The sequence below is a fragment of the Elephantulus edwardii genome, unplaced genomic scaffold, assembly GCF_000299155.1.
Source record: "Elephantulus edwardii isolate Elephantulus edwardi_28Jun2011 unplaced genomic scaffold, EleEdw1.0 scaffold00065, whole genome shotgun sequence".
Lineage (NCBI taxonomy): Eukaryota > Metazoa > Chordata > Mammalia > Macroscelidea > Macroscelididae > Elephantulus > Elephantulus edwardii.
In genome coordinates this window covers 8,707,320-8,718,598 of record NW_006399815.1, presented here as the reverse complement: position 1 = coordinate 8,718,598, position 11,279 = coordinate 8,707,320, and the positions used below count along the sequence as shown (strand labels likewise).

The following is an 11,279-nucleotide window of genomic DNA, read 5'->3' as shown; positions in this document are numbered from 1 at the left end:
AGCCTTCCGACAGGCCTCTGTTAGAATCCTGGCATGTGAGAGCAAGGGTCACACACCATCAATAAGGAAGAGGTCAGGTCATTGGAGCTGGAAAGAGTATCATAAGACTTCACTTCACCCTTGTTTATTGCTGTTGTTTGTTGTTCTACGTTGTCGAGTTGCCTGGGACTCACAGTGACCCTATGCACAATAGTTCTGAACCCTGCCCTATCCTGAACCAATCTCATCATCTCTGACACATCTAATCCTATTACCCCAGTCACTGAGAAAATCCATCTCATCCAGGATCTTCCTCTCCTGTGTTATCTCTCCACCTTTCCAAGCATGTTGTCCTTCTCCAAGGATTAATGCCTCCTGGCCACGTGCCCAAAGTGTGTGAGGGAAAGCTTCAAATCCTTTCCTTTTTCACCTTTGAGAACAGGAACAAGACAAGGATGCCTATTATCACCTTTCCTATTCAATATTGTATTGGAAGTCTTAACAAGAGCAATAAGACAACAGAAGGAAATAAGAGGCACCCTACATGTTGCAAGGCGGGATCAGTCTTTGGATAGGGATGTCATGCTTGGGAGAGTGGAGGGACAGCACAGGAGAGGAAGACCCTCGATGACATGGATTGATTCAGTCACTGGGATAATGAGGATAGGTGTTTTGGAGACAATAAGATTGTCAAGGAATAGAACAGGGTTTATGGCTATTGTATATAGGTTCACTATGAGTCACATGTGACTTGACTGCACATTACAACAACAACAACAAATTGCCAAAGAGGAGGTAAAGCTAGCTTTATATGCAGATGATATAATAGTATACTTAGAAAACCCTAAAGACACAGAGAGAAAACTATTGGACATAATCAACCAATTCAGCAAAGTAATGGGATAGAAGATCAACATACAAAAATCAGTCGCATTTCTCTACAATGACAAAGAGAACACAGAGAAGGAGCTAAGAAAAACAATACCCATCACAATAGCTAATCACAAGATTAAATAATTGGGAGCAAACCTAACTAAAAAACACAAAAGACCTATACAAATAAAATTACAAAACATTACTACAAGAAACAGAATATATCATGCTCATGGATAGGAAGACTCAATATGGTGAAAATGACAATTCTACCAAAGGCAATCTACAAGTTCAGTGCAATCCCAATACAGGTACCAATGCCAATCTTCAAAGAGATGGAAAAGGTAGTTTCCAATTTTATTTGGAATAGAAAGAGATCCTGGAAAAGCAACAACCCCTGAAAAAGAGGTACAAGGTAGGAGGCATCATACTCGCCGATTTCAAATCCTAGTACACAGCTGTGATGGTGAAGACAGTGTGGTACTAGTTCAGTGACAGACACATAGATCAATGGAATAGAATTGAGAATCCGGAAATCAGCTGATCTGCCTATGCTCAACTGAGGAGACAAAATCAGCTAAGTGGGGAAACTACAGCCTCTTTAACAAATGGTGTTGACAAAATTGGAAAGCCATCTGTAGAAATCTCAAGCAAGACCCACACCTCACATCATATACAAAACCCAACTCAAGGTGGATCAAAGACCTAGGAGTAAAACCAAAGACTATAAATTTCATTAGAGAAAAGCTTGGAAGAACTCTAGAAGCCTAATCCACAGTACCAACAGTCTTCCAAGCTTAATGGAAAAATCTACAACCCGGAAAGAACAAAATAGATGAATGGTACCTTCTAAGAATCAAATACCTACGCACATCAAAAAACTTCAACAGGTTAAAAAGGAAAGCCACAGACAATGCAAAGAATTATTGGTAATGCCATATCTGATAAGAGACTCATCTAAAATTTATAGAATATTCCATCACCTCAATGAGAAAAAAGTAAACAACCCAACTGCAAACTGGACACAGGATATGAATAAATACTTAAACAAAGGAGACATTCAGATGGCAAACAAACACATGAAGAAATGTTTAAAATCCCTAGCTAAAAGACAGATAAAAATCAAACAACTATGAGTTATCATCTCATTTCAGTTACAATAAAAAAAGCTCAATATAGCAGCAAACAATAAATGCTGGCAAGGTTGTGGAGAGATTGGAACTCTTCTTCACTGCTGTCGGGAGTGTAAAATGGTACAACCACCAGGGAAGACAGCTTGGCACTTTCTAAAAAAGTTGGAAATAGAAATATCATTTGACCCAGCAATTCCACTACTGGAAATATACCTTAACGAAACCATAAATGCCATCCAAACAGACATATGTATACTCATGTTTATTGCTGCGTTATTTACAAAAAGCAAAGAGATGGAAGAGATCGAAGGGCCCATCAACTAATGAATGGATAGAGAAACTATTGTATATTCATACAATGGAATACTATGCAGCACTGAAAAACAACTTGTAAAACATTGCACAAAATGGGAACACTGGAGCACATTATTTTGAGTGAAATATCTTGGCCACAAAAGGAAAAATACTGCATAGTACCACTGTTATAAAGCAAATCTGACAGTGGGGTTTGGGAGAATAAGATAAGATGGAATAAATAATGACTATTGCATTGGAATAGATGAAAGAAAGAGCTGTTTAAAATTAATATATGATTAGGAATTATATGGATGACAACAATGTAGAATAAGAGATACAGCATTACAAAGAGGACTGGGGTTGGGGGAAGGTAGGTAATTGTGTAACAATGAATGAAAATTTTAGAAAAGTGAAATGGGAGAGGGGAAAGGGAAGGAAAGGTGGTAAAATGTGCAACAATGAATGAATGAAAATCTAATTTCATTGTAAATGTTTGTTAAAGTCACAATTAAAATAAAATTTTATTTAAAAAAATAATTGTTATCTCTATGGAGCAACTTGGTTTCACCCTCTCCATGGAAGACCTGTTTGTTCTCTTGGCAGTCCATGGTATGTATGTTCAACACAATTCTGCAGCACCACAACTCAAAGGCTTTGCTTCTCCTATCATTCTTAGTAATTGTTTAGCTCTCTGATACATAGCAAGAAATTGCAAAGACCATAGCCTGGATCAGGTACATCTTAGTCTCTACTGTCGTTGTTCTTTAGTACTCTAGAGACAACAGACTTTCCCAATGCAATTTGTCTTTTGTTTTTCTTACTGCTGGTGTGATCAGTGTTGATTGTGGAACCAAGCAAGCTGTAATTGTTAAAAACCTCAAACTCTTTTCCATTCATTATCATGCTGCCAATTGACCCAATGGTGAGAATCTTTGTTTTCTTGATGCTAAGCTTCAATCTGTATTGAAGATTGCAGTCCTTGACCATCTGCAGCAAACTTCCCATGTCCTCTTCAGTTTCAGCAAGGAAGGTTGTATCATCTACAAAGCACAGGTTGCTGGCGAGTGTTCCTCCAATCTTGATGTCAGAAGGTATGGAGATCAGATGTATCCCACTGTATACAGTTCCAGATGCTGAACAATGCAAATTTTCCTTGCTCTGTTCTCACTGCTTCTTCCTGGTCCAAGTAGAGGTTTTGCTTAAATTCAATTACATGTTCTGGGATTCCTATTCTTCTCAAGGTTAGCCACAGTTTGTTATGGTCCACACAGCCAAAAGCCTTTTCATAGTCAATAAAACACAGATAGACATTCCTCTGATACTCTCTGCTTTCAGCTAAGATCACTGGTCCTAGTGCCAAGGCCAAAATATGACCTCAAGTCTGTCCCACCAGAACTGAAAGACCATATCAGAAACAGGTTTTAAGCCTTGAACACTAATGAGTGCAGGCCAAATGAGCTGTGGGAGGATATCAAGAGTATCATCCATGAAGAATGCAAAAGATCATTACAAAGACAGGAGGAAGAAAAGACCAAAATGGATGTCAGAAGAGACTCGGAATATGGCACTAGAGGGCTGAGAAGCCAAATCAAAAGGAAAAAAATCAAGAGGTTAAGGATCTGAAAAGAAAATTTCAGAGGGCACCCTGAGAAGATGAAGCAAAGAATAAACTTTATTTATTAAGAAAATGATAAAAATCAAGGTCCAATGAGGTTAAGAGACTTGCATATTTTCACACACACATCATTTTGTTTCTAGAGAAAACAATTTGATTAGAGATAGGTTACATGGTATGTTTTATGAAAGAGGTATAGACTGAAATTGTGCATCCCTCAAGAAAAAGAAATGATTGTATTAAGGAGTTACTCACTCATTTATTGCTACAAAGTTAGAACCAACTTCTTGCTAACCCTCCACTGGTTTTTCAACGGCCGTAGATCACACAGGAAGAGACGGTCCAGTTTCCTCCCTTGAAGCAGCTGGTCTATTCAAACAACCAACTTTCAGGTTAGCAAAGCTAACCTATCTACCAGAGCTGAAGAAAGTAATAATGAAGAGTGGTATCCTCTTATTGTTAGGTGGTCAAGTCAACTATGACTCATAGCAACCCAATGAATGATAAATCTGAACTTAGCCCTATTTTGTGCCATCCTCATCATCTGTGATATACTTAAGCCCATTAGTAACAGTCACTGTGTCAGTCATTGTGTTGACAATCTCCCTCTCTTTTACTGGCCCTCCACCATTCTCAGCACGATGTCTTCTTCCAAAGATTTGTTGTTGTTATATTTCATCAAGTGGAATATGACTCATAGAAACCCTATCAACAGATCTGCCCTATCTTGTATTATACTCATCTCCAAAACACTTAAGCCCATTGCTCCTGTCACCATATCAGTCTCGCTAATTGAGGATCTCTCTCTCCTTCATTGGCCTTTCACCTTCCCTAGCAAGATGTCTTCTTCTAAGGGATAATCTCTTCTAGCAACATGTGCAAAGCATGTAAGATGACGTTTCGCTATCTTTACCTCTAAGGACACTTTGATTGCACTTTTTCCAAGATATATCTGTTTGGTTGTTTGGCAGTTCATGAGATACTGAGTTTTCATCTGCAACACCACAACTCAAAAGTATCAAATCTTCTGTCATCCTTATTCATTGTCCAACTTTCAGATGTGTAGCAAGTAATTGAAAAGACCATGGACTGAATCGGTGGCACCTTAAGCTTTAAATGTATTCTTTTTTGACACTTGAAGAGGTCCTTGAAAGTAGCTTTTCCCAATGTAACATGACTTTTGATTTTTTAAAAAAAATATTTTATTGGTTTTCATATAATAATTCCTTTCACTATGTTTATTTATATACATTGGGTTTTATACAATCATTCATTTGCTTTATGTTTCTTACAGACATTCATATATATTCTATTTTACATTAATTTTTTTAATTGGTTTGCTTACAATGTTTATATACATTGTGTTTCACAATATTCTTCATTCACACTGTGTTTCATATAATCATTCTCACGCATAATGTTTTATAAAATCAATCACCATTGGACCTTACCCATCATTACCTTGTCTTTTCACCCAGATCCTTCTCATTTGCTTCCCCTCCTCTATACCGCCTAATGTCTATCACCAAACCTGTATTTTCCATCCACTATTCCTTCTTCTAGAAATATCTTTCCTCCAGAAACTCCATAAACTTGGAGAAATGATGAAAGTTATACAAGTGTGCAGCTCTTTCATTAATAGGGTCGCTATGAGTCATCTATGACTCAATGACACTTAACAACAACAACAATAACAACAATTCCTTCCTCACTGTTTCCCATTGTTGCATTCCAGTCACTAATTATCATTAATGCATCTTGATTGCTGTTAAGTCAATTTCTGACTGGACCATTTGGTAAAAATTCTCAACATCTTCCTCTTTGACTCTAGATGTAGAAGCATATATTTAAATAATAGTTGTGTTAATGGGTCTTTCTTGTATTTGTATGGATATTATCCTGTCACTCATCACACTGTATTTTAGGATAGAACTTGAAATTGACTTTTTGATTATGAATGCAACAGCATTATTCCTCTGTTTTTTATTCCCTGCTTAGAATACCATATGATCATCTGATTCAAAGTGACCAAAAGCTGGTACATCTCATCTCACTAATGCTTTGTTTGTTGTTGTTATTGCCGTCGAGTTGTTTGCGACTCATAGTGACCCTATGTACAACAGCCCTAAACCCTGCTCTATCCTGTGCCAATCTCATTGCCTCTGACACACCCATTCCGATTACCCCAGTCACTGAATCAATCCACCTCATAGAGGGTCTTCCCCTCCTGCGCTGTCCCTCCACTCTACCCAGCATGATATCCCTCTCTAAAGATTTGTCTCTCCTTACAACATGTCCAAAGTATATCAGACGAAGCCCCAGAATCCTTGCCTCTAAGGAGCAGCCTGGTTTAACCCTTTCTAGGATGAATCTGTTTGTTTTCTTGGCAGTCCATGGTACATTCAATACTCTTCTCCAGCACCACAGCTCAAAGGCGTCAATTCTCCTTCTATCCTCCCTAGTCATTGTCCAACTCTCTGATGCATAACAAGTGATTGCAAAAACCATGGCCTGTATCAGGCACACCTTAGTCTCCAGAGAGACACCGTTGCTCTTGAGTACTTTAGAGAGGTTCCTAACCGCAGACTTTCCCATCACAATACGTTTTATGATTTCCTGCTTACTGGTGCCAAGAGTGTAGACTGTGGAGCCGAGAAAGCTGAAGCTGTGAACAATCTCAATCTCTTCGCCATCCATCCTGATGTTACTGATTGGTCCAGTGGTTAGAATTTTTGTCTTCTTTACATTGAGCCTCAGTCCATATTGAAGGCTGCAGTCCTTGACCCTCTGCAGTAAGTGCATGAGGTCCTCCTCAGTTTGAGCAAGCAGGGTTGTGTCATCTGCATAACGCAGATTGTTGATAGATCGTCCACCAATCGTAACGCCATGCTTCTCCTCATAGAGCCCAGCCTCCTGGATAATCTGCTCTGCATACAGGTTGAAAAAGTATGGAGACAGGACACATCCCTGGCGTACACCCTTCCCAATTTTGAACCATGCAGTGTTGCCCTGCTCTGTTCTGACGACTGCCTCTTGGTCCAAGTATAGGTTTCGCATTAGCATGATTAAATGTTCTGGGATTCCCATTCTTCTCAGAGTCAGTATGTCAATATTCATTGCCATGCCTCTGAAAGTTGGACGTTGAATAAGGATGACAGAAAAAGAATTGACACCTTTGAGCTGTGGTGTTGGAAAAGAGCACTGAATTTCCCATGGACTGCCAGGAGAATGAACAGATGTTTCTTGGAAAGGGTGAAACCTAGAGTGTTCTTTGGAGGCAGATGTGATGAGGCTTTTCCTTACATACTTTGGGTATGTTACTAGGAGGTGCTATTTTTTGGAGAAGGACATGATGCTGGGAAGGGTAGAGGTCAGCGAAAGAGAAAGACACTCAACTAGGTAGACTGATATAGTGACTGCTGCAATGACTCTTTTGTGTCAAGAAGTGTGAGGATGACCCAGGATAAAACAGGGTTCAGATCTTTTGTTTCTGGGGTCGCTGTGAGTCGTACTTGACTCAAGAGCACCTAACAACCACCTCCCTCTCTCTATCCACCAAACTGTTCAGTGCCGAAGTTTCAGCCCTAGCTATCCTCACCCCCTCTTCTCTCCTCTTCCTCCCTTTAGTTCCTGTACATGTTTTACTAGTGTCCTTCTATTTTGCAGTGATGGTCTTATGCAGTGTTTGACTTTTGGTTTTTTAACTGCTTATACCAAGGATGTTGAGTGTGGATCAAAGCAAGTTAAATCAAGCAAGTGTGAAATCACTGATAATTTAAGTTATTTTTCCATCTATCATGATATTGGCTATTGGTCCGGTGATGAAGATTTTTGTTTTCTTGATGTTGACATGTAATCCATATTGAAGGCTGCAGTCTTTGATCTTCCGAAGTAAGTGTTTTAAAACAAAATTATGTCATCTGCATAATACAGGTTGTTGACTGATCTCTTCTTTCTATCATAATGCCACATTATTTTTCATGTAGTCCAGCTTCTTGAATGATTAGCTCAACATACGTATTGAATAGATATGGATAAAGGGTATAGCCTTGATACACAATTTTATTGATTTTAAATCATGCAGCATTTCCCTTGTCTGCTAAGACAATAACTTCTTGGTCTAGGTTTTGCATGAATACAATTACATATCCTGGGAATATCATTCTTCTCAGTGTTAGCCATTTTTGTTTTAAATTCTTTAGTCAAGTGCTGTTGAAAAATCAATAAAGTATAAATAAACATCCTTCTTATATAATCTGCTTTCTGACAAGATCCATCTGATATCAGCATGATATCCCTGGTGCCATGACCTCTTCTAAATTCAGCTTGGATTTCTGACAGTCTTCTCTCCATGTACTGGTCTAGATATTCTTAAATAATCATCAGCTGGTTTACTTGTAGGTGATATTAATGATATTGTTGGATAACTTATACATTCTGTTAGATGACCTTTTTTTGAGAAAGAAACAAATAACTCTTTAATGGGACTGGTTCTTTTCCAGGTAGTTGGCCAGGTAGCATCCTTCAGTGTTGCAACTGGAAGTTTGAACTTGTTTCTCAGTTCTTTAGTATGACGAATGCTAAGCAAGTTCTTTTCTTTTCATTTTCTAACTCCAGCTCTCTGCATATTTCCCTGTAACACTTTTCTTTCTCTTTGGAGCTGCCCTATGAAATCTTCTGTTAAACTTTCTTACTTAGAATTTCTTCCTTTTCTTTTGGCCTCTTGATATTCTAGTGACATTTTCAGAGTCTCTTCTCTTTTGGTGCTTTCTTTCTCTTCTGTACTGTAAATTATATGGCATCCTATATGATTCTTAAAAAGGAGAATATACACTTATTGGTGGTTGAAAGGGGAATGAGAAAAATAGACAACAGGGAAGTATTTTACAGTGAATAACAACATTGTATTTAGAAAATATATTCCATAATGTAGCAGAGTTTCTCAAGTTCAGGCCCACTGACATTAGTGATCAGGTGTTTCAAGATTGGGCAGTGTTTTTCATTAGGTTGTAGTCAGTCGTCTGAATTGTAGCTGCTTGACTGGCATCTGATAATAATTCTCTCTTTTCCCCCCTTATTGTGTACTGTCAAATCAGATCTGACTGGCCCAAGAGGAGATTGTCCCTCCTCCAGGGGAGCATGTGGTGGATTCAAACTGCGGGCCTTTGGCATTGCAGTCCAGCTTCTTGCCAGTAGGCCACCAGAGCTCCCTTAATAAGTCTCTTTTATAAAAAAAAAATTATATTGATGTGCATACAAAATTCATATACATTGTGTTTCACGCTATCCTTGATTCACATTTTGTTTCACACTATCCTTTATTCACGTTTTGTTTCATACAATCATTCCGATTCATTGTGTTTTGTAAAACTAATCGCCATTGAACTATACCCACCATTACCCCTTATTTTTAGATCCCCACAGGATCTTCCCCATTTCCTTTACCCTTTGCATCCACCCACCAATTTATGTGACCCTGTGATTTTCCTCATGCCGATCCTCACCCCTCTGTTCCCACCCCTTCCCTCTTTAAACCCTTATATATATTTTACTAGTTATCCTTCTATTTCTACAATAATGGTCTTATGCAGTATTTGCCCTTACGAGACTGAGTTTTTTCACTCAGCATAAGGCTCTCCAGTCTTTCCCAAGTGATAATAATTCTTTATTGGGAGAGGAGAGTGTTATATAACGTATAGCAGTATCTTTGGGCTTTACCTATCAGCTGCTAGTAACATACTGTTCTCCAGACCATGAGTTATGGCAGCCAAAAATTGTCTCCATATGATGCTTGAATGTATTCTGGCTTGGATAAATATTTTTCTCTCATTCCTTGAGAACTACTGCATTAGTCCCGTAGAGAGTCTCGGGAGAAGAGTTCTGATCATGCAGCACTGTGAATAGATGAATGCTTGCTCAGATTGCCAAACTCATTACTGTTGAGTCAAAACCAACTCATAATAGACCCTCAATAGAATTCTAGAGGCCATATATCATGAGAGGAAATCACTCATCTGTCTCTTGGTGAGTTTGAACCTTCAGTGAGGCCTGACCTTTAGGTTAACAGTAAAACTTCATGTGGACTTCGCCAGTAAGAAATCAAAATACAAAGGACAGGAGAGAGAGGCGAAAAAAAGATGAAAGAATAGCTTTTCCACGCTACCCACACAAGGGTCCATATGGCGTTGTTCTGGTTCCCTTTGTAACTTAAAGGGGAAACTTCCACAATATCTGGAGCCCTTGATGTCCTGCAGATGAAGGAGGAGGATGTCCTCAAATTCCTTGCAGCAGGAATGCATTTGGGCGGCACCAACCTTGACTTTCAAATGGAACAAACAGTACATCTACAAGAGGAAAAGTGATGGCATCTACATCATAAAACTGAAGAGGACCTGGGAGAAGCTGCTCTTGGCTGCTTGCGCCATTGTTGCCATTGAAAACCCAGCTGAAGTCAGTGTCATATCTTCCAGAAATACAGGCCAGAGAGCTGTTCTGAAGTTTGCTGCTGCTACAGGGGCCACTCCTGTTGCTGGGCACTTCACTCCTGGAACCTTCATTAACCAGATCTGGGTAGCCTTCCAGAAGCCTCATCTTCTGGTGGTTACTGATCCCACCGTTGACCACCAGCCTCTGACAGAAGCATCTTACATTAACTTGCCCCCCATTGCCCTGTGTAACACAGATTTTCCTCTGCACTACGTAGACATTACTATCCAATGCAGCAACAAGGGCACTCACTTCGTGGGTCTGATGTGGTGGATGGTGGCCTGGGAAGTCCTGCACATGCGTGGCACAATCTCCCGGGAGCACCCGTGGGAGGTCATGCCTGATTTGTACTCCTACAGATATCCAGAAGATATTGAAAAGGAAAAGCAGGCTGGTGCTGAAAAGGCTGTGACCAAGGAGGAGTTTCAGGGAGAATGGATGTCCCCTGCTCCTGAATTCACTGCTACTCAGCCTGAAGTGACAGACTGGTCTGAAGGCATCCAGGTGCCCTTGTGCTGATTCAGCAGTTCCCTACTGAAGATTGGAGCTCTCAGCCTGTAACTGAAGACAGGTCTGCAGCCCCCACAGCTCAGGCCACTGAGTGGGTGGACACCACCACGGAATGGTCTTAAGCTATCTTTTAAAAAGTGGAAATAAGTTTGACGGAAAAGAAACAACATGTTTCAGAAAAGAAAAGAAAAAAAAAAAGATGAGAGAATAAAGTGTATGGTTTGGTTTTTTTCCTCCCTTGGAAATTCCATCACACCATTAAAAGCCATTAACCGTAAAAAATTTAAAAAAATATATCAGTACTCTTGATCAAAAACATTGTGATGCATTCTATCTCAAATTGAGAGGTCCAAATAAATTCCTATGGAGAAAAGAACATCCTTTGT

The 11,279-nt window shown here is 39.4% G+C and overlaps 1 pseudogene; it reads left to right on the top strand.

Annotated features, from left to right (window-relative positions):
- The first annotated feature begins 10,190 nt into the window (after nucleotides 1-10,190).
- LOC102858355 lies at nucleotides 10,191-10,902 on the top strand (annotated as a pseudogene).
- The last annotated feature ends 377 nt before the right edge of the window (nucleotides 10,903-11,279 follow it).